The sequence below is a fragment of the Gigantopelta aegis genome, chromosome 12, assembly GCF_016097555.1.
Source record: "Gigantopelta aegis isolate Gae_Host chromosome 12, Gae_host_genome, whole genome shotgun sequence".
In the NCBI taxonomy this organism is placed as follows: Eukaryota; Metazoa; Mollusca; class Gastropoda; order Neomphalida; family Peltospiridae; genus Gigantopelta; species Gigantopelta aegis.
Window position 1 is genome coordinate 42,328,452 of NC_054710.1, and position 24,842 is coordinate 42,353,293.

Here is a 24,842-nt window from a genome sequence, read left to right on the forward strand (position 1 = left end):
GTGTTTTCATCGTTGGAGTCATACTGTGTTTCACTGTGTATTCGTGTGTAAATGTGTTGTTTCTATGTGTGACCAACCTAAACGTGCGTGAACCTATGTTGTGTGTTTTATATATTGTGTGTCTTCATGTGTTTTTTGTGTTACATCACGGCCACGACCCCGGCCACCACCCCACCCTGCGGCCTGTAAGGCCAGGGCGAACGCTTGACTTGGTGTCCCCCGGGGTCCCCGAGACAGGACCCGCTGCGAAATGTATTGTATATATGTATGCCCATGTTTTCTTATTGTTATATTTGTTTCATGTGTTGTCAAACTGTTGTCATAACCATTACTATTATTATTACCACTACTATCATTATATGCTTAAAAGCTGGCAGTTATCAGCACCCACTTGAAAATTGGCACATTAAACGTGAACGGCTTTGTGAATAATGACACAAAGCGAGCTCTTATTCTAGATTTATTAAATACCAAAAAAGTTGACATAATCTGTTTACAGGAAACTCATTTCAATGATAAAGATAATATTAAAAACCTATTAAAAGAATTTAAGGGGAAAATTTATATCAATTCATGCAATGTTGGCCGAAAATGGGGGGTAGCTATTTTATTCAGAAAAGGTTTAGAAATAAAAGTAATTAATTCCCTTAAAGACGCGGAAGGGCGAGTTCTAAGTTTACTTTGCCAATTTAAAAGCCAGGTTTTTAACGTAGTTAATCTGTATTGTCCAGTGAACCCATGCCAAAGGGCTGAGTTCATTGCAAGCTGTGTAAATTACTTCTTCACAATGAATGACCAACGAACCGTGACTAACCGCATTCTGTGCGGCGACTTCAACTGTGTGGACAGTGTAACGCTTGACCGGACAGGCTCTAAGAAGCAGGAGCTTAGGGGCACTATAGGGGTTAAAGAATTAAATAACATTATAAACGAACATGCACTAACAGACGCATACAGATATTTATACCCAAACAGAACCTCTTACACATACCACAGTAAAGCTTATAAAACATACTCTCGCATCGACCGAATCTTAATCTCAGGGCAGTTTATTGCTGGCCTGAAAGAAGCTGGTGTAACTCAGTGCGTATACACTGATCACAAGCTTGTTTGGGCTGACTTCACCTTTGACAAAAACAACAATGGACCGGGACTATGGGCCTTTAACAATAGCATTCTGAAAGACAAAAACTACGCTAATTTAATAAATGATTTTTGGCAGACTTGGAAAACAAAAAAAGGGGATTATGAGGATCTTTTGTTATGGTGGGATTTGGGTAAAGTAAAAATAAAAACTCTGACCAAGGACTATTGTAAACGAAAACGCAGGACTGAAAGGACGTACATATATAACTTAAAACAAGACGAAATTTTCTTAACACAACTAGACGAGTTAGGACACCTGGATGATTACTCTGAATTATTAAATGTACAAAATAAAATTAAAAACTACGAACAAATACAATTACAGGGTGCTAGAATTAGGGCCAAGGTCGACGAAATAGAACAAGGTGAAAGATGCACGGCGTACTTTGTAAACCTTGAAAAACAAAAAGCCAATAACAAATCCATGGACTCCTTAATAACTGAAGACGGTAATTTAATTAACACACAACAAGAAATTTTAGAAGAAACTACTAAATTTTATAAAACTTTATACACTTCAGAAAAGACAGACGTCTCGGCACAAAATTATTTATTAAACAAAATGACAAAGACGTTAAACGATGAAGATAGAGATGTATGCGAAGGGGAAATAACTCTTAACGAAGTCTCATCAGCCATTAAATCTTTTGCCAATGATAAATCGCCTGGATGTGATGGATTGTCTGCAGAATTCTACCAGAATTTTTTCGGCCTTATTGGTAGTGACCTGGTAGAAGTAATTAATGATGCCTTTAGCAAAGAAAAAAAATGAACCTTCACCATGAGGCGCGGTGTAATTGTTCTAATTTGGAAAGGCAATGAAAAACAACTTCTAAAAAATTGGCGCCCGATTTCGTTACTAAATTGCGACTACAAAATTATCACAAAAGTTCTGGCCAGTAGAATTCGAGATTTCTTACCAAAAATTATTCACCCAAATCAAAAATGTTCAGTAAAAGGCAGATCAATACATGACGGTGCGTCATTGATAAGGGACTTAATAGAATACGTTAATCGTGAAAATTTACCGGGGTTAATTCTTTCTCTAGATCAAACTAAAGCTTATGATAGAGTAGAGTGGGATTTTTTATTTAAAGTACTCAAAAAATTTAACTTTGGTCCAAATTTCATTAAAATGATTAAGACTTGTTACACAGATATTTCATCTGCGGTAAAAGTCAATGGACATATTTCAAACTATTTTAACTTATCTCGGGGTATTAGACAGGGATGCCCGATCAGCACAGTTTTATATATTTTAGTAGCAGAAACTTTAGCGGAAGCTGTTCGGGAAGATACAAAAATTAATGGAATAAATCTACCTGATGGCTTCGTTAGCAAGTGGGTGGGATACTCAGACGACGGCAACGCGACCTTATCAGACCTAGACTCAGTTAAACGATTGTTTAAAGTTTTAAATATATACGAACGTGCTTCTGGAGCCAAAGTCAACCTTCAGAAAACCACTGGTTTCCTAATGGGGAGACTTAGGTACGAGACAGATACGCCTATTGATATAAGATGGACAAACGAAAAAATCAAAATTTTAGGGTTTTATTTTGGTAACGTAGATGTTTCAGCCGATAATTGGGAACCAAAAATTCAAAAAATCAAAACTATTTTAAACATTTGGAGTAATCGTAAATTAACCTTACATGGTAAAGTAGTAGCAGTAAATTCGCTTGCCACCAGCGGCATTTGGTACTTATCTAACGTTTTGGAATTACCGGAAAAATATGCTAAACAAATCGATAAAATTATTTTTGATTTTATTTGGAGTTACAAAAAACATTTTATATCAAAAGAGCAACTTCAACTACCTAAGGAGTTAGGCGGGTTGGGTGTCGTAAATATTCGGCTAAAAATCAAAGCACAAAGAATTAAATTTGTAAGTAGATTTTTAAGCCTAGAGGGCGATGGCCACTGGAAATCTTTAGCGGATCACTTTTTAGGCCAATACAAAAACTTAAATATTGAAAGACATGTTCTAAAATGTAAAATTATAAATAAAAAAGCTAATTTCATCTCAATGCCGAATATCTACAGGGAAATACTATTAACATGGAAGGACCTTGACATTACTAGAGACACTAACAGCTACCAACAGATAATTTATGAACCGTTACACGAAAACCCCTTTATATCCAACAAAACATATACAAGTATACGTAGAGAAAGACTAAATTTAGTCAAAGACATTTGGGACGTGGGGACGAACGACTTTGTGGACTTCGCTGGTTGCTCAACTAGCGCGGTATTTTATCGCCAATTAAAAGACCTACAGGACAACTTTTCGCGGACATTATTATGGACGCTACAAAATGAAGACCCCTTTGATGGTGACTTAGACGCCATCTTTCGTATCAACGTAGGTGACACGAAAAAAGACGTGACAGACGCGAAAACTAAAGACATATACGCAGTCTTGTTATTAAGAACTTACAAAGATGCATCATTTAAAACCAGGTGGAATATAGCCTTTAATGAAACCATAAACTGGCAAAACATTTGGAAAACATTAAATTCAGGTTTCATTGAAAATCCCGACTATGATTTAATTTATAAAATGATTAGAAACGTAATTGCAGTCCGAAAACATCTATATGACTGGAAGATTGCGACCACTCCGGAGTGCCTTGTGTGCAACAGAGTGGACTCAGTCTTCCATGCCTTTTTTCACTGCAACAAAACAAAACTATTCATAAAGCAAATTGAACCGATCTTTAAAAAACTTTTTGGTAACAATTTCCGTCTGAATCCGTATGCCATGATTTTCGGCATAAAACATAAGCCTGGAGATTATGCATCGCAATTGGGAATTTTTCTCTGGAGTAAAGCGATAAGGGTAATATGGACAACCAGAAAATTACTAGAGGGAGATAAGCCATGTAATGAAATGGCTCTTTTCAAACATTTAATATATTCAAGGGTCGAAGTAGAATATTTCGCCGCCTTAGAGTGGCCAAACAGAAAAGAAAAATTCCTAAATCACTGGTGCTTCAAGGGGGTCATCGCATCGTGCAATGACGCCCTTGACATTACATATAAACTATGATAAAGATTGGTAAATTGCACAAACTGTAGAACAAAATAGACCTGGACCCCCCGGCTTGTAGCTTTGGAGGCCAGGTCCGTCAACCAGGTTAAGATATTATAAATACACACCACCTAAGTCACACACACTAATAATATAAAGAAAACAAAAACACAAACATGCACTAACTAAAATGTATATTATTTTGAAACAAGCACTTACACTCATATGTAGATTTTTATTGGCCACATTCAAGGAGAACCTGGTTTATTGTAAATAAGGAGGCTTTATGAAATAAATGGGGCACCCGGCATGTTCGGGACCTGCCTGAAATATAAAAAACAAACAAAAAAAACAAAAAAAAAACAGTCTTACTTTTAGTAATATTGGTGAAGACAGGAATCTGGCATTGTCGATTTAATGAATGTCAAGTGACGCCAACAGTCTTACTTCTAGTAATATTGGTGAAGACAGGAATCTGGCATTGTCGATTTAATGAATGTCAAGTGACGCCAACAGTCTTACTTCTAGTAATATTGGTGAAGACAGGAATCTGGCATTGTCGATTTAATGAATGTCAAGTGACGCCAACCGCCTTACTTCCAGTAATATTGGTGAAGACAGGAATCTGGCTTTGTCGATTTAATGAATGTGAAGTGACCCCAACCGCCTTACTTCCAGTAATATTGGTGAAGACAGGAATCTGGCATTGTCGATTTAATGAATGTCAAATGACGCCAACCACCTTCCAGTAACATTGATGAAGACAGGAATCTGGCTTTGTCTATTTAATGAATGTCAAGTGACGCCAACCGCCTTACTTCCAGTAATATTGATGAAGAAGGGAATCTGGCTTTGTCCATTTGTAGATTGTGAAGTGATGCCGAGAATCCTACATCCAGTATCATTGATGAAGATGCAAATCTGGCTTCATCCATTGTTGACATTGAAATGACACCAACAATTCTGATAGTGGATCACAGAAGCAGTCACGACTTTGCCTAAAGTCCTTTCCAATCTGCCTTGTACAGAGAAAACGATTTTGATAATGGAATACGGTTTTGTTGTTTAGATTTACGTCCAGTAATATTGATGAAGATGTGAAGTTGGCTTTGTTCATTGTTGATGATCAAGTAACGCTGACAATGTTACATCCAGTAATATTGATGAAGAAATGAATTTGCCTTTGTCAGTTTGTTGACGGTCAAGTGACACAAACAGTCTTACTTCCAGTAATAGCTGAAATTATTCTACTCGGTGTTTGAAGTATATTTGAGAACGACATTACCTCTAAAAGGAGGAGAGTTAGGTTTTTCCAGTTGCTTGTAAGCAATCATTCTTGGTCTAGGTTCCATTTAACAAGATGCAACCTTGTCAAGGGAGCACATGTAGTTTAAAAAATTAGTCTTAAAGGAATTAAAGCAGAGTATCATGTATGATGTGAAACATCAGAATTTTTGCAAAAATAAGGAGAGTTGATTTTCTAAAAAGTTGTTAAAACATTGTAATGATGCATATGTTGAACAAGATATTTTCACTGGTTCCAAGTGACATAGATATCTGTTAGAACTGCAGTTTCAATTAAGTATTTAGGTAACATCTTACACTTGAGGTTTCTGTCCATAATGTGCCTCCATCACCATATTTTGAATTTACATGTATGGAAAGAAGAAATTGTTATAGTACTCGGTAAATAACAAGATATAATAATGTGTTGACTTCTTTTTTTATGACTCCCCCTTTTTTCCCAGTTTATCACATTGTGATAAGATATTAATATTTCAATAAGGAAGGAAATGTTTTATTTAACGATGCACTCAACACATTTTATTTAGGGTTATATGGCATCGAAAAATATGGTTAAGGACCACACAGATATTGAGAGAGGAAACCCGCTGCCGCCACATAATGGGCTACTCTTTCCGATTAGCAGCAACGAATCTGTTATATGCACCATCCCATAGACAGGATAGCACATACCACGGCCTTTGATGTACCAGTCGTGTAATATTTTAATAAGGGTAATTCCACGAGACGAGGAACATGAGAAGAAAAAATTAACTTTCATTATTTCATTATACAAAGGATCAAAATTAATGGTTTTAGTTTGATTATTCTTGAAGCCAGTCATGACATTAAACTTGCATGTTATTAACCAGTACAAACGTTACACAAAGAAACCAGACACCCTTATGCAAGACAAATCAGTAGTGTACTTTTTTATGGCGTATGCAGGGGGGGGGGGGGGGGGTCTGGTTACATGTAGCATTGGTACTGGTTAACAACATGTAACTTTAATGTCATGACTAGCCTCAAGAATAATCAAACTAAATCTCTGTGTCATCAGATTTAGGGGAAAATTTGTATTTTAGACAGTAGCTTGCAACTAATTGGTTGTCGACAATTGCCAAAGCATTACATAGACTTTCCTCTAGCCTTACGCCACATATCAATATCAATAAGGGGAGGGCTGGAGGTGACTCTCATCCTCTTTGAGCACCATGATTTGAGGCCCTGACACTGTTACTGCCTCGGGGCAATGTAGCCCAGTGGTATAAAGTGCTTACTTGACGCACAGTCGGTCTGGTATCGATCCTCGTCGGTTGGCCCATTGGGCTATATAAATTTCTTGTTCCAAGCAAGTGCACTGTGACTGGTATATCAAAGGCTGTGGTATGTGCTATCCTATCCATGTGATGGTGCATATAAAAGATCCCTTGCTACTAATGGAACGAAGAAGGAAGGAAAGACGATGCTACGTCCCCATCCCCTCCCCCCCTCCCACTACTAATGGGGAAAATGTAATGGATTTCCTCTAAGACTATATGTCACAATTATCAAATGTTTAACATCCAATAGCCAATGATTAATAGATGAAAGTGATCCAGTGGTGTCATTAACCAAACACGTTTAACTTTCCCTTCATTGGATTAAAGGGTGTCCTTGTAAATGACCATAATTACTATGACGGCAAAAGATCAACCAAGTTGATTAAAATTAACAATAACCTCAAAACAAATATACAGTTGAATTGTGTGTTCACTGATTCATTTAGTGATACAATTCAAATTAATAATTAAATAAATAAAACTAATTACTTTCAGGCTATGAAAGATCACAATTCTTAAATACCTTAAAAGACCGAGTCTTGTTAACCTGCTACTGACGAAGTCGCACCTTAACTACTACTAATATACGAAGTCCCCGACGTAATATACTCTTCAAAAGAAGAAACGCAAAACCACATTGTCGTAACATTTGGAGAATTGATTTAATTATTGAATGGTGAGTCCGATAATTACCAAATGTTGCAGGATTGTTTACAATTCACTCTAGTCCATTGTGAGTAAGTGATAGGACACACCACCATGGTCAAGGTCATCTGGAGTCAATACCGGGTGTGGCCTCCGCGTGTGTTGACAACTGCCTGGCACCGCCTGCCCATTGAAGCAACCAGAGTACGGATGACGTCCCGGGGGATGGTGGCCCACTCGGCCTGCAAGGCTGCTGCCAGCTCGGGCAGGCTCTGGGGCTGTGGTTGTCGCTGTCGGAGGCGTCGGTCCAACTCGTCCCATAGATGCTCAATTGGGTTCAAATCCGGTGATGTCGATGGCCAAGGAAGGACATTAATGTTGTTGTTCTGTAGGAAAGCCGTTGTGAGACGTGCTGTGTGAGGCCTGGCGTTGTCATGTTGGAACACTGCGTTGGCGTTGGCCATAACTGGAACGATGTGTGGCCGGAGGATCTGGTCAATGTAGCCCTGTGCATGTCAGTTCTGCCAGTGTGTGAGATGGCTGCCCACACCATGACACTACCCCCGCCGAATCTGTCCACTTCCTGCACGCAGTTTGCCGCATAACGTTCACCACGACGTCTATACACGCGACATCTTCCATCATGACGTCGGAGCAGAAATCGGGACTCGTCACTGAACCACACCTGTCTCCATCGCAGTTGAGGCCATTGTCAATGAATCTGGCACCACTGCAGTCGGAGTCGACGGTGTTGTGGTGTTAAGATGACACCTCGAACTGGACGTCTGGCACGAAATTCCTACCTCACGTAGGCGGTTCCGTACAGTCTGGTCGGATATCCTGCGCAAACCTGGTATTGCTGCGGCTGTGGAGGTGGCAGTAGTCAATCGTTCCCGAAGGTGGCGTACCCGGATGTAGCGGTCCTGCCCGGGGGTAGTGACCCGTGGTTGACCGGATCTAGGGAGGTCACGTGTTGATCCATGTTGCTGGTAACGGTCCCACAGTCTGGATATGGTGCTTGGGGACACATGGAATGCCCTGGCAACGGCCGTTCTGGATTCGCCTGCGTCTAGTCGGCCGATGGCATTGTTTCTCTGCGGTTCACTGAGACGTGGCATGTCCTGGATTGTCAACTGTCGGCCAGATACAGAGGCCAGGCAAGCGAACACCCTGCACTTTTATGCTGTCGGTGTTCATGTTGCACGTGCAGACAACGCACGTGCAGTGGTGACATGGTTTGCACGTGGCTGCGTTTTTGCGAATATTCACATTTTGGAACTTTATTGTACAGTAGCTGCGTTTTATCGAATGTAACCGTGGGAATGTGTTTGGGACATGCAATGACCTTATATTCACAAAGCATGAACCGGTAGGAAACATAAAATCGGAGTTATAACCCATTTGTTTTTTTGAAGAGTATATATACAATCTAAATTGTGGACCAAAAACTACAACAAGAATACACACTTGTAATAATTTGTTTAGTTTACATAGCCTATGCCAGATAAAAAAAAAAAAAAAAAAACACCTAACCCTCTTCTCGTGATCCTTGCAATGGTATGACACTACTTATTGTTTAGAATTCTGCTTTGTTTTGTTAAAAAAAGAGGGACCACTCAGAATGCCTCCCCTTCCTCCAACTCCCCACAAAAGGAAGAGAGGAACGGTCATCAATGACCGGGAGCGAATCGCCGAGAAAACGGCGACACTCCCAGCCCGCTTCACGCTCAGAAGGGGAGGCTGTGTCTCGTCCTCGTGGTCTCGATGGTTCGTCAGTGTTACTTGACGTCTTGGCGATGCATACTATAGAAATGATCCCTAAAAGTATGATCTTAAATGAAAAGCTCGCGTAAAATGTATATATAACATTTCTGCAGTGTTTCACAAGTGGTACCTGATATTTGCATATTTATTTCATTCATGTAATACATTTATTTGCATATTTATTAAATGTTTGAAACAGTTAAATATAGGAGTGTATGTTATTTTGCTATTTTATAGTTTCCATATTATATATAATTTCTAAATAATGTTTAATTAATTGTATTGATGGAGTAGTGTTAAATGTATTAAGACAAGAGATAAACCCAACTGACCGATACAAATAGGCTGTTTGACTTGGGTTACCTTTAGATTTGTAAAACAATGAGCTCGAAAATACTGTCACTCAACTTTACCAGTAAATGACGACTTTCATTGTTTCAGCGGAACCCCCCCCCCCCCCCACCCCCCACCCCCCCCCCCCCCCCCCCCCCCCCCCCCCCCCCCCCCCCCCCCCCCCCCCCCCCCCCCCCGCAGGATTAAAAAACAAACGTTATATGGTATCACGTTGGGATATTGGGTTATTGAAGTCTGGTGATGGTGATGCTGATGGTAACTAGTTTAACGTGCCCATATACCACTAGGGTTTCGAACACGCCCATCCCGAGTCCGACCTCAGATAAGATAGACTGGCAAAACATTTGGAAAACATTAAATTCAGGTTTCATTGAAAATCCAGACTATGATTTAATTTATAAAATGATTAGAAACGTAATTGCAGTCCGAAAACATCTATATGACTGGAAGATTGCGACCACTCCGGAGTGCCTTGTGTGCAACAGAGTGGACTCAGTCTTCCATGCCTTTTTTCACTGCAACAAAACAAAACTATTCATAAAGCAAATTGAACCGATCTTTAAAAAACTTTTTGGTAACAATTTCCGTCTGAATCCGTATGCCATGATTTTCGGCATAAAACATAAGCCTGGAGATTATGCATCGCAATTGGGAATTTTTCTCTGGAGTAAAGCGATAAGGGTAATATGGACAACCAGAAAATTACTAGAGGGAGATAAGCCATGTAATGAAATGGCTCTTTTCAAACATTTAATATATTCAAGGGTCGAAGTAGAATATTTCGCCGCCTTAGAGTGGCCAAACAGAAAAGAAAAATTCCTAAATCACTGGTGCTTCAAGGGGGTCATCGCATCGTGCAATGACGCCCTTGACATTACATATAAACTATGATAAAGATTGGTAAATTGCACAAACTGTAGAACAAAATAGACCTGGACCCCCCGGCTTGTAGCTTTGGAGGCCAGGTCCGTCAACCAGGTTAAGATATTATAAATACACACCACCTAAGTCACACACACTAATAATATAAAGAAAACAAAAACACAAACATGCACTAACTAAAATGTATATTATTTTGAAACAAGCACTTACACTCATATGTAGATTTTTATTGGCCACATTCAAGGAGAACCTGGTTTATTGTAAATAAGGAGGCTTTATGAAATAAATGGGGCACCCGGCATGTTCGGGACCTGCCTGAAATATAAAAAACAAAAAAAAAAAAAAACAAAAAAAAAACAGTCTTACTTTTAGTAATATTGGTGAAGACAGGAATCTGGCATTGTCGATTTAATGAATGTCAAGTGACGCCAACAGTCTTACTTCTAGTAATATTGGTGAAGACAGGAATCTGGCATTGTCGATTTAATGAATGTCAAGTGACGCCAACAGTCTTACTTCTAGTAATATTGGTGAAGACAGGAATCTGGCATTGTCGATTTAATGAATGTCAAGTGACGCCAACCGCCTTACTTCCAGTAATATTGGTGAAGACAGGAATCTGGCTTTGTCGATTTAATGAATGTGAAGTGACCCCAACCGCCTTACTTCCAGTAATATTGGTGAAGACAGGAATCTGGCATTGTCGATTTAATGAATGTCAAATGACGCCAACCACCTTCCAGTAACATTGATGAAGACAGGAATCTGGCTTTGTCTATTTAATGAATGTCAAGTGACGCCAACCGCCTTACTTCCAGTAATATTGATGAAGAAGGGAATCTGGCTTTGTCCATTTGTAGATTGTGAAGTGATGCCGAGAATCCTACATCCAGTATCATTGATGAAGATGCAAATCTGGCTTCATCCATTGTTGACATTGAAATGACACCAACAATTCTGATAGTGGATCACAGAAGCAGTCACGACTTTGCCTAAAGTCCTTTCCAATCTGCCTTGTACAGAGAAACGATTTTGATAATGGAATACGGTTTTGTTGTTTAGATTTACGTCCAGTAATATTGATGAAGATGTGAAGTTGGCTTTGTTCATTTGTTGATGATCAAGTAACGCTGACAATGTTACATCCAGTAATATTGATGAAGAAATGAATTTGCCTTTGTCAGTTTGTTGACGGTCAAGTGACACAAACAGTCTTACTTCCAGTAATAGCTGAAATTATTCTACTCGGTGTTTGAAGTATATTTGAGAACGACATTACCTCTAAAAGGAGGAGAGTTAGGTTTTTCCAGTTGCTTGTAAGCAATCATTCTTGGTCTAGGTTCCATTTAACAAGATGCAACCTTGTCAAGGGAGCACATGTAGTTTAAAAAATTAGTCTTAAAGGAATTAAAGCAGAGTATCATGTATGATGTGAAACATCAGAATTTTTGCAAAAATAAGGAGAGTTGATTTTCTAAAAAGTTGTTAAAACATTGTAATGATGCATATGTTGAACAAGATATTTTCACTGGTTCCAAGTGACATAGATATCTGTTAGAACTGCAGTTTCAATTAAGTATTTAGGTAACATCTTACACTTGAGGTTTCTGTCCATAATGTGCCTCCATCACCATATTTTGAATTTACATGTATGGAAAGAAGAAATTGTTATAGTACTCGGTAAATAACAAGATATAATAATGTGTTGACTTCTTTTTTTATGACTCCCCCTTTTTTCCCAGTTTATCACATTGTGATAAGATATTAATATTTCAATAAGGAAGGAAATGTTTTATTTAACGATGCACTCAACACATTTTATTTAGGGTTATATGGCATCGAAAAATATGGTTAAGGACCACACAGATATTGAGAGAGGAAACCCGCTGCCGCCACATAATGGGCTACTCTTTCCGATTAGCAGCAACGAATCTGTTATATGCACCATCCCATAGACAGGATAGCACATACCACGGCCTTTGATGTACCAGTCGTGTAATATTTTAATAAGGGTAATTCCACGAGACGAGGAACATGAGAAGAAAAATTAACTTTCATTATTTCATTATACAAAGGATCAAAATTAATGGTTTTAGTTTGATTATTCTTGAAGCCAGTCATGACATTAAACTTGCATGTTATTAACCAGTACAAACGTTACACAAAGAAACCAGACACCCTTATGCAAGACAAATCAGTAGTGTACTTTTTTATGGCGTATGCAGGGGGGGGGGGGGGGGTCTGGTTACATGTAGCATTGGTACTGGTTAACAACATGTAACTTTAATGTCATGACTAGCCTCAAGAATAATCAAACTAAATCTCTGTGTCATCAGATTTAGGGGAAAATTTGTATTTTAGACAGTAGCTTGCAACTAATTGGTTGTCGACAATTGCCAAAGCATTACATAGACTTTCCTCTAGCCTTACGCCACATATCAATATCAATAAGGGGAGGGCTGGAGGTGACTCTCATCCTCTTTGAGCACCATGATTTGAGGCCCTGACACTGTTACTGCCTCGGGGCAATGTAGCCCAGTGGTATAAAGTGCTTACTTGACGCACAGTCGGTCTGGTATCGATCCTCGTCGGTTGGCCCATTGGGCTATATAAATTTCTTGTTCCAAGCAAGTGCACTGTGACTGGTATATCAAAGGCTGTGGTATGTGCTATCCTATCCATGTGATGGTGCATATAAAAGATCCCTTGCTACTAATGGAACGAAGAAGGAAGGAAAGACGATGCTACGTCCCCATCCCCTCCCCCCCTCCCACTACTAATGGGGAAAATGTAATGGATTTCCTCTAAGACTATATGTCACAATTATCAAATGTTTAACATCCAATAGCCAATGATTAATAGATGAAAGTGATCCAGTGGTGTCATTAACCAAACACGTTTAACTTTCCCTTCATTGGATTAAAGGGTGTCCTTGTAAATGACCATAATTACTATGACGGCAAAAGATCAACCAAGTTGATTAAAATTAACAATAACCTCAAAACAAATATACAGTTGAATTGTGTGTTCACTGATTCATTTAGTGATACAATTCAAATTAATAATTAAATAAATAAAACTAATTACTTTCAGGCTATGAAAGATCACAATTCTTAAATACCTTAAAAGACCGAGTCTTGTTAACCTGCTACTGACGAAGTCGCACCTTAACTACTACTAATATACGAAGTCCCCGACGTAATATACTCTTCAAAAAGAAGAAACGCAAAACCACATTGTCGTAACATTTGGAGAATTGATTTAATTATTGAATGGTGAGTCCGATAATTACCAAATGTTGCAGGATTGTTTACAATTCACTCTAGTCCATTGTGAGTAAGTGATAGGACACACCACCATGGTCAAGGTCATCTGGAGTCAATACCGGGTGTGGCCTCCGCGTGTGTTGACAACTGCCTGGCACCGCCTGCCCATTGAAGCAACCAGAGTACGGATGACGTCCCGGGGGATGGTGGCCCACTCGGCCTGCAAGGCTGCTGCCAGCTCGGGCAGGCTCTGGGGCTGTGGTTGTCGCTGTCGGAGGCGTCGGTCCAACTCGTCCCATAGATGCTCAATTGGGTTCAAATCCGGTGATGTCGATGGCCAAGGAAGGACATTAATGTTGTTGTTCTGTAGGAAAGCCGTTGTGAGACGTGCTGTGTGAGGCCTGGCGTTGTCATGTTGGAACACTGCGTTGGCGTTGGCCATAACTGGAACGATGTGTGGCCGGAGGATCTGGTCAATGTAGCCCTGTGCATGTCAGTTCTGCCAGTGTGTGAGATGGCTGCCCACACCATGACACTACCCCCGCCGAATCTGTCCACTTCCTGCACGCAGTTTGCCGCATAACGTTCACCACGACGTCTATACACGCGACATCTTCCATCATGACGTCGGAGCAGAAATCGGGACTCGTCACTGAACCACACCTGTCTCCATCGCAGTTGAGGCCATTGTCAATGAATCTGGCACCACTGCAGTCGGAGTCGACGGTGTTGTGGTGTTAAGATGACACCTCGAACTGGACGTCTGGCACGAAATTCCTACCTCACGTAGGCGGTTCCGTACAGTCTGGTCGGATATCCTGCGCAAACCTGGTATTGCTGCGGCTGTGGAGGTGGCAGTAGTCAATCGTTCCCGAAGGTGGCGTACCCGGATGTAGCGGTCCTGCCCGGGGGTAGTGACCCGTGGTTGACCGGATCTAGGGAGGTCACGTGTTGATCCATGTTGCTGGTAACGGTCCCACAGTCTGGATATGGTGCTTGGGGACACATGGAATGCCCTGGCAACGGCCGTTCTGGATTCGCCTGCGTCTAGTCGGCCGATGGCATTGTTTCTCTGCGGTTCACTGAGACGTGGCATGTCCTGGATTGTCAACTGTCGGCCAGATACAGAGGCCAGGCAAGCGAACACCCTGCACTTTTATGCTGTCGGTGTTCATGTTGCACGTGCAGACAACGCACGTGCAGTGGTGACATGGTTTGCACGTGGCTGCGTTTTTGCGAATATTCACATTTTGGAACTTTATTGTACAGTAGCTGCGTTTTATCGAATGTAACCGTGGGAATGTGTTTGGGACATGCAATGACCTTATATTCACAAAGCATGAACCGGTAGGAAACATAAAATCGGAGTTATAACCCATTTGTTTTTTTGAAGAGTATATATACAATCTAAATTGTGGACCAAAAACTACAACAAGAATACACACTTGTAATAATTTGTTTAGTTTACATAGCCTATGCCAGATAAAAAAAAAAAAAAAAAAACACCTAACCCTCTTCTCGTGATCCTTGCAATGGTATGACACTACTTATTGTTTAGAATTCTGCTTTGTTTTGTTAAAAAAAGAGGGACCACTCAGAATGCCTCCCCTTCCTCCAACTCCCCACAAAAGGAAGAGAGGAACGGTCATCAATGACCGGGAGCGAATCGCCGAGAAAACGGCGACACTCCCAGCCCGCTTCACGCTCAGAAGGGGAGGCTGTGTCTCGTCCTCGTGGTCTCGATGGTTCGTCAGTGTTACTTGACGTCTTGGCGATGCATACTATAGAAATGATCCCTAAAAGTATGATCTTAAATGAAAAGCTCGCGTAAAATGTATATATAACATTTCTGCAGTGTTTCACAAGTGGTACCTGATATTTGCATATTTATTTCATTCATGTAATACATTTATTTGCATATTTATTAAATGTTTGAAACAGTTAAATATAGGAGTGTATGTTATTTTGCTATTTTATAGTTTCCATATTATATATAATTTCTAAATAATGTTTAATTAATTGTATTGATGGAGTAGTGTTAAATGTATTAAGACAAGAGATAAACCCAACTGACCGATACAAATAGGCTGTTTGACTTGGGTTACCTTTAGATTTGTAAAACAATGAGCTCGAAAATACTGTCACTCAACTTTACCAGTAAATGACGACTTTCATTGTTTCAGCGGAACCCCCCCCCCCCCCCCCCCCCACCCCCCCCCCCCCCCCCCCCCGCAGGATTAAAAAAACAAACGTTATATGGTATCACGTTGGGATATTGGGTTATTGAAGTCTGGTGATGGTGATGCTGATGGTAACTAGTTTAACGTGCCCATATACCACTAGGGTTTCGAACACGCCCATCCCGAGTCCGACCTCAGATAAGATAGACTGGCAAAACATTTGGAAAACATTAAATTCAGGTTTCATTGAAAATCCAGACTATGATTTAATTTATAAAATGATTAGAAACGTAATTGCAGTTAGAAAACATCTATATGACTGGAAGATTGCGACCACTCCGGAGTGCCTTGTGTGCAACGGAGCAGGGGACTGAAGGCCGCCAAGTCTTTGACTTAGGGGGCCTATACACCCACCCTGAACCTCACCCCTTACGACCCGGCACGGACCCCGACACCGAGTTTGACCACCCCAACAACCTTGCCCAGGATAGCGACCCAGCTATGCCCATGGACCACCCCAACCCCTCTGCTAAGCGGCCAGAGTTAAAGATTGGAAAGTGTTCATTTGTGTGTATTCTTTGTGTATTCGCTGTGATTTCCAAGTGCTGTGTTTATTCATGTGGATATGTGCCCCAGTGTTGTCGTGTGTTTCTTTCGTTTCATGGATGTGTGCAAAGGAAAATTGTGTTTATTCGTTTAAGTGTCGTCTGTGTATATAAACATGTTTTCTGTGCTTGTATTATATTTTTGTGTGTTTTATGTACTGTATATATGTGTGGGAACGTTCTTAACGAGTTTGACCACCCCCACCCCCCTATGACTAAAACTGTGTATATGTTATGTTCGTTTTCTTCGTCTGTGAACTGTGCGCTTATTTGAGACCACCCCCAACCCCCGGTGACTGATGCGGCTCTTAAGCCAAGTTCGCTCACGTTTGGGCGTGTGTTTCTTTCGTTTCATGGATGTGTGCAAAGAAAAATAGTTTATTCGTTTAAGTATCGTCTGTGTATATAAACCTGTTTTCTGTGCTTGTATTATATTTTTGTGTGTGTTATGTACTGTATATATGTGTTGGAACGTTCCTAACAAGTTTGACCACCCCCACCCCCCCTGTGACTAAAACTGTGAATATGTTATGTTCGTTTTCCGTGTCTGTGAACTGTGCGCTTATCTGTGACCACCCCCACCCCCCGGTGACTGATGTGGCCCTTAAGCCAAGTTCGCTCACGTTTGTTCGCTTTAGTGTTCGTCTAGTGGTGAACTGTTTTCACTACGCTTATGCGTGGCTTTGTTCTGTGTCAAGTGTTTGTGGTGTTCGAAAGACAGTGTATAACAACGTCAGCCAAACGTTCATGCATATATTATATATATTATCATCTATTTGCAGAGAACACCACTGTTTGGGATTCTTGTTTTGGTTTCAACGGGAGAGGTCCTGTCAGCTACTCAGCCATTTTGAAGATTAAATTAACGCTTCGAGCTCTTTAAATTATTTTGCCACCACTTGGACAAGAGTAAGTCATTAGCCACTGTATTTCCAGTTATTTTCTTGCAGGCTCCGTTCAAGGATTGAGAATTCCTAAATTATTGCTTACGATCACGTCCTCTGACCGTCCTTGCACCAAGATAATAATGGCCGCCTTTTGTTTATTCTGAGTAATCTATTGTAATTTCAAAACAGTTTATTAACTCCTAATTATTGTTTTGAAGTAGTGCCATGGCTGACATGCTTACTAAAACTTGTTTGTCAGATATCGAGGAAAATCCCTCCAATGAATCTTTTTTCGGATTTCCCCCACCACCAACTTCAACCAAGACAGTAAAGAAAAAGAAAAAGATTCTTCCTCCTACGCCACATCACGAGGGTCAGAGAAAGAGGAGGGTGGTGGAGGAGGTGACCCACTCATCAACAGATGAAGAGGTGGGTAAGTATAAGTATAATGTTACCACTGCCAATCGTTACAGACTTTTGGCAGATGATACCTATGAAAAATATACCGGAGATGAAACTGCAAAAAAAAGTCAAATCTCTGTGAACCAAATCTTTCAAATCTTTGTTAACCCCCCCACCCCCCCCCCCCCCCCCCCCCCCCCCCCCCCCCCCCCCCCCCCCCCCCCCCCCCCCCCCACCCCCCATATCTGGAATTATACAAGTTTTCTTCGCTGGTAAAAACCCAACCAGATATGAATAATTTTTTTTGCAAGAATCTATTAACTCTATCTCTTCTGATGCTTCTTTCAGTCTTGAAACCTCTCTTTTTTTTTCCACCAGGCTCACGGATGGAAGAGTTTTCATTCACTCTAAAACAGAGACCCCCCTACTCAAGTTGGGTAGTTACTTCTATCTCCGCCCCGATCCCAACTCTAGTGTTAGTGTAGAGATCTTATTTGAGACCATCTACCAGGAACCCATAGATGCTAACAAGAGCCTGGGCCATACCCCTACCCCTTCCCACTCTCAGCTAGGGTATACACAAGACCCCCAACTCAGTCAAAACATTCATCTCCAAGTACTTAGTTCTATCCCCCCCAATAACGTCAACAACATTCCATTCCAATATTTATTTACATGCTCATATACCACTAGGGTTTCAAGCATGTCTGTCACGGGCCCATCCTCCGGATAGCCGGCAGGAGTGGACCGGGACAGAAATATAAGGAAAATTTTGAAATTTAAACCAAAAATATTTTGGGGACTTTACAATTTTAATGTGCATTCCAAATATAAAATTCCTATTTTTAATTTTCGTCACAATTTGACCGGGCGATCCAAACTAAAAAAGGTCTCCGTCTATATACTTAATTTAGCCCTTAAGAGGAATTGGGGGGAAGGTTCGTATAGGGGGCGAGTCGGCCTCACAGGAAATTTATTACTTGTAAGAGGAGCCACGTCGGTATTGGGAATCTAAGTGTGGCAGACAGGACGGGGGCGGGGCCCGGGGGGGGGAGGCGGGAGCCCCCCGGACAAACCTAGGTCCCTGCTGCCAAACCGCCTACGCCTATGCCTACCTCTTGACTTCCGGTGGTCTCCCCCCCACCCACCCCCCCCCCCCCCCCGCCGTCCCAACCGCGGTGCCCTCCACCAGCGCGGCCCTCTAATCATTTGATTAATTATTTAGTTATTAGTTATTTAGTTATCTATTATTAGTTTTAATCCACTAGGAGAGTGGAAGTCACTTTCAGAGTGACAAGGTTCCATTCCTGGAACCATTTTTTTTAGGAAAGTTTTGCGTCTAGCCGGTCAGTGGAGGAGAAACGTATCCAGGACGATCACTTGGAGCCGGGCGCCTCTCTGTAATCCAAGGGAAACAAAAAGTTATGTCATTCCAAGACGCCATCACCCTTTAATCTATAAAAACCGAAGGGAGGTCCAGGGCAATAATACCAAGGTCCTCCAGACGGCATGGGTGCAGTTTCCTGCCCCATTTAATTGGAGAATTTTTTTATTAGATCAATAGTTAAAAATATATAATAAAATATAGTAATATAAATATTAAAAACCGAGCACGCTTGTAAACATTTATACAAATAGAATTTTAAAAACACAAAATTTCCAATATAAATTTACATATAATATATACAGTAGCCGGTGAACCATATGGAGATGTCTAACTGCCAGGTTAACTGCCAGGTTAGACACCTCCCACTTAAACACCCAAGCTGACACATACATCATATCCATTCATTCAACACATTCATTCATAAAAATAATAAAGAGGAGGAAAAACCCGCCTACTTTATTCATTTAAATTATTACTTGTAAAATTATTTATTAAAATTAGTTTTAAAAACCGGTATATTATACAAATTTATTTATAATCTCGCGTTCCTAAATTCTACAAGCTCGCCAGGCGCGATAAGAGAGGAATTTATTTTAATATTAATTAGCTGAAAACCATCATATATTCCCATCATTATAATAATTATATTTATTTCCCCCCTCAATCCCTAACTATCACTTCAATGGGTAGGGGCCTCCTACCATCAGAAGGATAAAACCCAACGAGGAGGAGGCCCCAACCTTAATGCTATCCAAAAACTCCCTGGTTCGTATTCCACCAAGAGGATAGTACACAAATGGGGAAACGAACCAGGTATGTCTTATTACATACCTCAATTTTATTTATTTTAGTCTATATAATAAGGGTTTATAGAATGGTTATGCCCAAGAAGACGGGGGACAATAGTAAAGCCCGCCACGGACAGCCACATGAGATTTAAAGGTATAATTAATAATATTTAGCTTATAATATTATCTATATGTCTATTTTAGTTTCGAGCACAAAGGCCATCAGGAGCCTGTCAATATATAATGTTTCTCCACCACTGCTTGGAAGATAATTTTTTTAATATATGGGTTATCATATTTAATTATTTCTTTTCTAATGTGGAAGTTTACCACTGGGTGCTCGAACCGCCATGGATAATCAAGTCGATCATTAGCGTTACTAATGGTCAGTCCAGAGACGCCAAAATCAGTGGCAAATTTATTAAGATATGAAATGATGGATATATCCTTATCACCGACAGTTTTAACCTGTTGAGGAATTAGTTTGTTTATAGGAGAATCAGGCACCTGGCTCCTTATTTTATTTATGTATCTGAAGCCTTGCCTGATTCTCCTCAGAGTTAGGGGTAATACTCCCAATTCCACCATTATAATATCATATGGAGTACAGATAGCCCCCCCCCCCCCCCCCCAATAATTATCTTGAAGTTTTCTAAGGTGTGTCTGTGTAGCGCACCCAAAGGCCAGCGCACCATATTGGAGTCTGGACACTATGAAGGTCTCGAAGACCATGAGCAGAGTTTTTCTGTCTGCGCCCCATGACGTACCGGAAAGTATCCTCAAAAGATTTAAATAAAAGACACAATTATCGGTAATTCCAGTAATGTGCTCGCCAAATTGACAGATTGCACCTGTTTAATAATACTGTTTTTAAATTTCAATTCTAAATTACATCTTCTTTTAAAATCTCTACATTTCTGAAAAACTATACTATTAGTTTTAGCTTTGGAAATGGTAACCCCCCCCCCCCCCCCCCCCCCCCAGGCTGCTGACCATCTATGTAAATTATCTAAATCATTCTGGAGGTCTGTTTTGATATCATCATTGGATTTACCTATCCTCCAGAATGCTGTGTCGTCATCAAAAAGTCCAACACTTAAAGATGTTTTAGTGCTTTTGTTTGTTGTGATTAGTGCTGTGTCTAGGTCGTTAATAAAGATTCCAAACAATGTGGGCGCTATCACTGAGCCTTGTGGTATACCATTTTCCAAATCCATGATGGGGGAAAAACATCCATTTACATTTACGGCAAATGTTCTTTCTTCTAAAAATTTTACTATGAATGTGAACATTGCCCCTTTAATCCCCATTTGGTAGATTTTGAACAACAACCCACGTCTCCAGACCATGTCGTAAGCCTTTTCAATGTCCACAAAAACTCCGGCCACCCTGAGGCCACTCCGAAAGGCATCCTTAACCTCGGTTTAAAGTCTGACCAGGTGGTCGGTAGTTGAGTGGTGTCTCCTAAAACCACTCTGGAAAACCGACAATAGTTTGTTGGTCTCCAGAAAGTGGATAAGGCGTTGATTAACCATACACTCCATGGTCTTGCAGACGCTGGATGTTAAGGATATTGGCCTGTAATTTAGTGGGTTAAGGGGGTCCTTGCCCTGTTTTGGAAGTCCAAAGACCTCCGCATGTTTCCAACTAAGGGGAACGATCCCCTCTAGCCATATTAAATTAAATAACTCCAGGAACAGATCGAGGGTCTTGGTAGGCATATGTTTAAAAAATATCTAACTAAATCTATCTGGCCCTGGAGCCCAGCCTTTACGGTTACCAAAAGCCTCCCTCAGCTCCCGGAGTTTAAAGGGTGCATTGTATGGTCTGTCAAAGTCCTGGCTATGATCTTCCTGGGGGATAGGGCTATCTCTTTCCATTTTAATTTTTCTAATTTGAAAAAAAGGTGAATAATTAGTTGTAGCCGAATTTTGTTTAAACGTTGCTCCTAAAGCATTAGCTTTTAGTTGATCATTATTATAAATTTTACTGTTTTTAAGTATATTATTATTTTTGGTAGATCTCCCCTGAATCCTTTTAATCCTAGACCGTACTTCTTTTACATCTGAATCCTTGTTTAGCGAACTACAGAACTGGTGCCATGAGGCGTTTCTTGTTTTAATAATATTTAATTTTAATTTATATTTACTTTCTTTAAATTTCTGTATATTTTCTAAAGTTTTATTTTTCTTTAGTTTACGTCTACATCTATTTCTGTTAACTTTTTGTTTTGGTAGTTCCTCGTTCCACCACGGGACGGAAGTGCGGCTACCCTTTTTATTAAACATCGGTATTGTTTTAATGGCTATTTCAATTATTGCTTTAATTAAATTATTATTAAATATATTAATATTCTTATCCTTAATCCGCTCATGATCCAAGAGACCACACATGTGACCAAAGTCCACCCAATCGGCTTTTTCTAAGTTCCATTTATTTTTATTATTATTATTATCATTATTCCAGCTATCTAAAATATTAAATTTAATTTTTATAGGGAGGTGGTCCCTACCTAGCTCATCTAGAGCTTCCCACTCACATTTGGCTGCTATGTTTTTAGAGACAAAGGATATATCCAAACAAGACCAGGTATGGTGGGTGTCTGATAAGAATGTAGGGCTTCCATCATTTAGACAAGCCATATTTAAATTATCCATACACTGTTCTATTAAACTACCTTGTAAGTTAGTTTTATCTGACCCCCATAAAATATTTTTACAGTTAAAATCCCCCACCACTATTAAATTTATCTTATTATTTCCTATTGGTTTCAAAAAATCATCTACAGTTAAAAAAAATTCAGATAGTCTAGTGTGTACATAATAATTAAAAATATTTATATTATTATTTTTAGTATGTATCGTCACCCCCAACACCTCGATCTCTGGACTCGTCCTTATCACAGTTATTTGAGAGTGGGAAATTCCATTTCTAACAAAGGTAGCTACTCCCCCCGTGGATTTATTGCCACTATTAAAAAAGAGTCCTGTATAGCCTGAAATTTTGTATTCTGTAAATAATTTATCTTTTTTATATTTTGCTGAAATATTCGGAAGTAAGGACTCTTGAATAGCGATAATATCTATAAATTTATTTTGATCAATATAATTTTTTAATTCATTAATATTAATATTATTTATGCCTATAGGGCCTACCTGCATAATGAGGCACGGAGCAATTCTAATTTCCCGGGGACCATCTTTATCGAACAGATTAGTCCACATTATCATTGCTCCGTGGCTCCTGTGCTACCAAGTCCCTGGCCCTGTACCAGGCTACATTACGTGCCTCAATGGCTCCAGGGTCAACTTTGATGGCTAAGTTTAAATTTAATAATTCACAGGCTTCACCTGAGGCTATCCGAATGTCTTCTACAGAAAATTTTGAAGTCGGGACCTTTTTGTTCTCTCGGGTCAAAAAACCTCCTGAAAGTACCCTAACTAAATCGAGAGCTGTTATTAAATGATCTGAATTTAGTTGGTTGGTCCCTGAGGTTACGCCGGCATAGGAAGTGGCGACAGAGACTGGTCTGCTAATATTAATACCAGACTCAGTCTTATTAGTAAATTTTGCGCCAGCTGTCAATCCCGGGGGGGGGGGCGGCCTTACCACATTTGCTTCCCGAGATCTTTTTGGAATGGGTACCCTGTCTGCCATGATGTGAACCGCCCTCCTATAGTCAGGGCACCCCTTGTCATGGGTGCAATGAACACCCCTGCAGTTTGCACAAGATAGCGGTCTTGTACATGGGTTATCCGGGGACCTCCTGGGGTGGGCGGCCCCACACCTAAAACAGACCGGGAATTCTCTAGTGGCTCTACATTTTTTTGTTAGGTGACCCCACTTCTGACATCTGGCGCATTTCACGGGTTTGGCCTGGTATGGGTGTAGACGGTGTTCCACCCCTTTCACCCGTATAGTTTCCGCCGCCGTGGGTTCGGCCAGCAAGACATCCAGATACCCATTGCCCCAAACTGTTACATTTGAGACCGGTATATCCGGATTGTCTGTCCTGACCGATGACAAGCTGGCTGGGCCATTAGCACCTCTTAGATCTGTTTTTATTATCCTACGTAAAGAGAGGGGTGGATTACCTCCTCCATCCCTCTGTGAAGGGCCTCCCCTTGATACCATCTCGAAGGGTTCCCTGTTTGGTTGAGAGTTAGAGGGACGCTTTATTTGTATTTGGGCACCTCCCTCTCTCACTGGTTTGATTTGTTTATAAAAGGGGGGAAGAGGCCCAGCCCCCCTCTGCCCCTGGCGGGTTTTCTCACCGGATTCCAGGGGGGGGGGGGAAGGGTCCACCTCCATACCTGAAAAGTTTAGACGTGTTGGCAAACTAGTGTTGGCCTTTGTAGATGGAAGTACCACCCTCCCTTTATTTGATTTAATTCTTGTGGTTCTTGTTTTTTATTTATTAGAAAGTCTCCGGCGGTGGGAGATTCAGCATAGTTTGAATCAGATCAATTAGCGAACCGGCGCTTCCTCTTTTTTTGTATCACCTCAGTGAAACCACTAGTTGACTGGTCGCGGGGATGGAAAGTGACTACTTCATCCTTCCAGAAGCCCAGCCCCACTGCCGGGGGGGGGGGGGGGTGTATTCGGTATGTTGTCCAGTTTGTCGGATCTTGAGCCACTAAACTCTTTCTCCGACTCATTACCAGACAACCCCGAAACCCTCTTCGTGGAATTCCGCGACCCCGTGCCGCTAACAACAGTCGCCAGCTGCCTACGTGCTGTTTTACCATCTTGTTGGCGAAAAGAATCGAAATCACCTATTTTTGAATTAGCGCGGACGTCGTTGGACACCTTACGACCGTCTCCCGCGGTAGTTTCTTCGATTTGAATCCCCGACTCGACTCCTATCTCAACTCTCTCTGAGATGGTGGCCTT

The 24,842-nt window shown here is 40.7% G+C and overlaps 2 non-coding genes across 2 annotated transcripts; both read right to left on the minus strand.

Moving 5' to 3' along the window:
* Positions 1-9,045: 9,045 nt before the first annotated feature.
* Positions 9,046-9,268, minus strand: LOC121386981. Its single transcript, XR_005959758.1, has one exon. It is a non-coding gene; the product is annotated as a small nucleolar RNA U3 (small nucleolar RNA).
* A 6,021-nt stretch (positions 9,269-15,289) lies between these two features.
* On the minus strand, positions 15,290-15,512 carry LOC121386982. The gene has a single exon (XR_005959759.1). It is a non-coding gene; the product is annotated as a small nucleolar RNA U3 (small nucleolar RNA).
* Positions 15,513-24,842: the final 9,330 nt, after the last annotated feature.